Consider the following 5,721-nt stretch of genomic DNA (forward strand, 5'->3'; position numbering starts at 1 on the left):
ATACTTTTAAGTACATTAATCTTTCATAAGAGAAAAGAAATCAAATTTAGTACAAAGAAAGCACCCCCCCAAGCAATGAGGATCTTAATGGAAAAAAAGAATAAAAAAAGTTAATTAACCTTTCCCTCAAGGAAAGGGGAGAAACCTAAATCTGACATAGTAAAGATAAATATTTCCTAGTCCCTGAATACTTGTTTAATTTTTAGGATGTCCTTGAATGATGTGAATCTATGAAGCAGAGATCTGTGGCAATCCAAACTCATCCACCAGGACTCCATCCTTGTTTTTTGTGTCAATGGGAATATCTTCTGGAATTGCAGGTGCAGATGCTGCTTCATCTAAGTAAGAACTATCTTCATCAGCCAGAAACTCATCACTCAGTGCATCCAGCTCTGCTTCTAGGTCATCTTCATCTAATTCTGGAGTGCCATAACTGACTCAGTGCTTCTTGGATTTTATTTACATCTTCCATCATATCCTATAGCTGGTCTTGCAAATCCTCAGTCTGGTCAGTTTTCACTTACTTGTATGCTTTCATATCCTTTACTCCCAGTTTCATAACATTGACCGTGGTCTTGATGTCCTTCAATGATTGGATGGTGTAATTGGCTTGTACCATGTTAAATGACTATTGGGTGAGATTGTCCCATTGCTGCTCATACATCCGCTTTTGCTTTAAAACCCACAAGGCTTTCTGCTTAACCATATTCTTTGCAGGACCCTCTTTCATCTTCTTGATCTGACCCTTATGCTTCTAGGATAACCTAAAATTTATCACTTAAGAGTTAAAAGTTTAAAATGTGTGATTCAGAAGCATTAGGTGCATTTACTTAACAGTTGCACAAAATGTTGTGCAACTATTACCACTCCCTAATTTCAGAATTTTTTTTGTTTTTTTTTTTTGAGATTTTTGCTATTGGGCACATGTGCTTGCCAGAGAGACAGAGAGACAGCAAGTGAGAAATCACATCCCGGGTGGGGCTCGGGGGGTGGCCATGGCACAATCCCTTCTTCTCCATTCTCCTCTCGGGATCTTGGGCACACATGCACATGCACCCAGCATGAATTTTAAGCTGCCAGGTCCAGGACTTAAACTGCTCTTGGCTATGTGGGAGTCAAGCAACGTAACTGCTAGGCCATCTGCTGGTCCCACTACTTAAAATTTTTTTAGTAATTTTAAATTGAAAACCATTAAATAATCATTTTTTATTCTCCTTGCTCTCACTCCTCAACAACTAATAATCTGTTTTCTTTCTCTATGGTTATACCATTCTCAATATTTCGTATAAATGGAACCATACAATGTATGGCCTTTTGTGACTGGCTTCATTCACTTAGCATACTGTTTTCAGAGTTCATTTCTGTTATAGTACATATCAGTATTTTATATCTTTTTATAGATTAATAATGTCCATTATATGTATATGCCACATTTTATTTAATTATTCATTAGTCAATAGACCTTTAGGTTGTTTATGGCTATTTCAATAGTGTTACCGTGTACAGACCTTTTGTTTAAGCACTGGTTTACAGTTACTTTGGGTAATTACCTAGGAGCAAAATTCCTAGGTTAATTCAATCTTTAACTTATTGAAGAACTGTTTTCCATAGCAGCTACACTATTTCACATTGTAATCAGCAATGTATGGAATTGTTGGATCAATTTCTTTTTTCTTTTCCTATTTACTAGAGGACACAGTTTGCTGACAATTTTTTCAGTGTGTTGACAGTTTTTGCATTTTTTTTCTTCCTAAATGTTATTGGTGCATAGTTTTCTTATAGTATCTTTGGTATCAAGGTAATGCTGATCTCATAGGAGTAAGGAAATTTAAATTTTCCTAAAAACTTTAAATTTTATCTATTTTTCTTGTTTATACACCCTGGCTAAAGTTTCCAGTACAATGTCGAGTAAGAAGTAGCAATGAGGGCATGTTTGTTTTGTTTCTGATGTTAGAGATAAGCTTTTACCATCGAGTATAAGCTGTTCATAAATGCCTTTTGTTGTTTTCCTATATTCTTAAGTGCTTTTTTTATGATAAGGAGGTGTTGGATTTTGTCAAATACTTATTTGACAAATAAGATGATCGTGTGAGTTTTCCCCCTTCATTTTATTGATGTGGTGTATTACACTGATTTTTTTTGTATGTTGAATGTCCTTGCATTCCTTGATTACAATGTATAATCTTTTTAATGTGCTGCTACATTCAATGTGCTGACAATTTTTTCAGTGTGTTGACAGTTTTTGCATTTTTTTCTTCCTAAATGTTATTGGTGCATAGTTTTCTTATAGTGTCTTTGGTATCAAAGTAATGTTGATCTCATAGGAGTTAGGATATTAAAAAAAAAATTGGGTGAGAGAATTTGAGAAGAATTGGTACTAACTCTTTAAACATTTGGTAGTATTCACTAGTAAAGACACCTGATCCTACGCAATTCCTCAGGGAAGTTCTCAAATTGCCTCAGCATTTTTTGTTTTTCTTGGCATATCTTAATTTTGAAGAATAGTTTTGACAGATATAAAGTTCTTGATTGCTAGTTTTTTTTTTTTTCTTCCTATCAGCCTGCTAAGTGTCATCTTAGTACTTCTGGCCTCCATGATTTCTGCTAAGAAACCAGATGTTAATTTGATTGGGAATCCTTCATATGCAATAAAATACTTCACTCTTGGTACTTTTGAAATACTTTCCTTGTCTTTGACTTTCACTATTTTTGTGATTACAGTGTGTATAAACATTTGGTATAAACATTTTTCCATTTATCCTTCCTTGAATTCATTGAGCTTCTTGTGTGTAGACTCATGTCTTTCATTAAATTTGGAAAGTTTCCATTATTTATTTATTTATTTATTTATTTCAAATATTCTCTCTTCCCCTTTTATCTTCTCTCCCACAACTCCTATTATATGTATATTGGTATATTTGATGGTGTCCCATGAGTATCTTGGGCTTTGTTCATTTTTCTTCATTTTTTCTTCTGCTCCTCAGAATGAATAATTTCATTTGACCTATTTTCAAGTCTGCTGACTCTTCTGTCCACTCAAAAACACTGTTGTTGAGCCCCCATGGTGACTTTCCACCTCTGTTATTGTATTTTTCTGCAGCATAATTTCTATTAGGTTCCTCTTCATAATTTCTATCTTTATTTTGATATTATCTATGTTTTGAGACATTTTTCTTCTATTTCCTTTAGTTTTCTTTTTCGTTTTTAATCTATGGATCTCGTTAGTCTTTAAATATTTTAAAGACAGTTGGTTTAAAGATTTTTGTCTAGGAAGCCCAATGTATGAGCTTCCTCAAGGACAGTTTCTTTTATTTTCATTTTTCCTTTCACTGAGCCATATTTTCTTATATATGTGAATGCATCATAATTCTTAATTGAAAACTAAACATTCAAAATTTGTGCTTATAATATTGACTTGGAAATAAAATTCTCCTTTTGCTCTTGAATGTGTTGTCTTTCCTTGTTATAATTTTTTGCTTGTTTAGTGACTTCCCTAAGTTATTTTTGTGAAGAATTTATTCTTCATTGATCTCTGAAGCCTCTGTTTCTTTAGCTTGTCAGCTGGTTGCTTGACTGAGGTTTACATAAATGCCTGCAACAAAAAGAAAAGGAGAAAAAGGGAGAAAGAAGAGAAGAAAGAGGAAGAGGAGGAGAAAGAGAATGAGAGGAGAAACTTTCAAGGTTTTTTGCAGATTGACTATGTGTTGAACCCTACTTGGTGCTTAGCTAAGCCATTTACAACTATAAATTAGTCTTTTTTAAAAAACTTTCTGTTTACACTGAACTTCAAAATCAGTTGGAAGTGAAAGCCTATGGTGTTCTCTGGTCTTTGTTGAATTTACATCCTGTCCTGAGCATGTGCAGGGATTTCTAGATTCCCTGATATGAGCAGGAGCTTTTCTAAGTCCTTGTTTCTCAAAGTCTCATTCCTTAGCTTTTCTTCTTTAACTATTGTCAGATCTACTCTTTAGCTAGTTGATTTTAATTTCAGATGGCTGCAACTTGCTCATTTAGTTTTCAGTGTTTTGAGGAATGTCCTCCACCCTGAGAGAGTTACAAGTTAAGAAATGCAAAGGCAGGCTCCTTGTAACAGTTCTTCAGGGAAACCACAGAAAGGTAAAAACAAATATGATTTCTTGGGAACAAGTTTACTTGCTCTGGGACCATGTAGGCATACAGGGGACTCAGACTGTGTCTTCAAGACTACCATCATGCCAGTGGTGGTGGTGGGGTCTTGGGGGAGGTAAGGAAAAGCTCTCTTATTATGTTCTAGTAATTTTTGTCCTGGTTAAATATTCTCTTGGTTGCTGTTAACCTTTTGCCTGTTTTCCAGAGTTTCAGTTTGGGTGATCTTGACAGTTTTCCCCAGAGTTTTTGGTGTTTCTGAGAAGGCATGGGCCACTTAAGGTCCCTACTCTGCCATTTGCTGATGTTACCAATTTACTTGGATGGTATTGATCCTTTTTTGTATATCTGGATAACAGATTGACCTAAATACTAATTTAGCCTCCACTCTTTAGCATACTTTCTCCTTGATAATCATAAAAGATAACTGTGGGATTTTTATTTCTGGGTCAATGTCCGGCTCTCTGATGAACTATCTGAAAAACACTGTGGAAGCTCTTCTGTTTACTATTATTATTATTATTTTGTTTTATACATTCAATTACTGTACATCATTATAGCTTATAAAATGAATTTACCCAACATGAACACACTTCCCACCAGTCTAGTTGAAGCTCTTCTAGTTTTTATTCTACTTTTTCTAGAAACCAGTGTTTAATCTCCTTTAGTCCCCCTTTTATTCCAATGCTAAATGGTGGACTCCTTCAAGGATGAATTGCAGAATTTCTTGTTCTACACTCTCCTAGGAGATTTTATATTTTTCCAAGCTCATAAACATAATAGATACTCCCATGACTCTAAAGTTAATATCTTTAGGAGTTACCTGCTGAATTCCAAACCCACTTGCTACTCCACATTTCTGCTTAGATATTTCACAATATCTTAAACATATTTAAAACTGAATATTTAGTTTTTATTCTTACAATTATTTTCCCCTTAGTTATTTTTCATTTTATTTCAATTTATTTATTTGCATTCATTCACTGTACATCATTACAGCATACAAAATGAGATTTTTCATCCAGAGTACACTGTATATTGTCTCAATCAAGCACATCAACAAACATGTTATTGTCAGCAAATAATTTTCCATTTCTTGTTTTCTGTATGTTTTGCTTTTGTTTCCCCCATCCTTGATTCCCTATCTCTTACCCTCTGCCATCTCCCACTCTCTTCCCACACTGTCTCTTGTATCTATGTTTGCTTTCTATACTGTTTTCCCCTCACATTTTATTGAATTACTAAAGACCTTAATTAATCTAAATATTTTCATAGCAAACACAGGTGATATATACATTTCTATGAACACAAGTCTAACTTTACACATCCCATAAAGTAGCAGCTAGCTGGGGCTATATATCTTACTGCAGTCATTGAATAATTTTTTTTTTCCTGAGACTTTTTTTTTGTAACTTAATTTACATTCTTTCCCTAAGCATCATTACAGCATACAAAATGTGATTTCCCATCCAGAATATACTGCATAGTGACTTAATCATGCAATATTATTATAAAAAATTTCCATTTCTAGTTCCTAGAATTCTTTTTACCCCTTTCTGACCCTCTGTCCTTTCCCACCCTCTTCTCACACTATCT

At 34.3% G+C, this 5,721-nt stretch overlaps 1 pseudogene; it reads right to left on the minus strand.

Moving 5' to 3' along the window:
* Positions 1 to 228: 228 nt before the first annotated feature.
* Positions 229 to 5,721, minus strand: part of LOC102493672 (charged multivesicular body protein 5-like) — a 14,336-nt pseudogene continuing 8,843 nt past the window's right edge.

The sequence above is a fragment of the Tupaia chinensis genome, unplaced genomic scaffold, assembly GCF_000334495.1.
Source record: "Tupaia chinensis unplaced genomic scaffold, TupChi_1.0 Scaffold000381_1, whole genome shotgun sequence".
In the NCBI taxonomy this organism is placed as follows: Eukaryota; Metazoa; Chordata; class Mammalia; order Scandentia; family Tupaiidae; genus Tupaia; species Tupaia belangeri.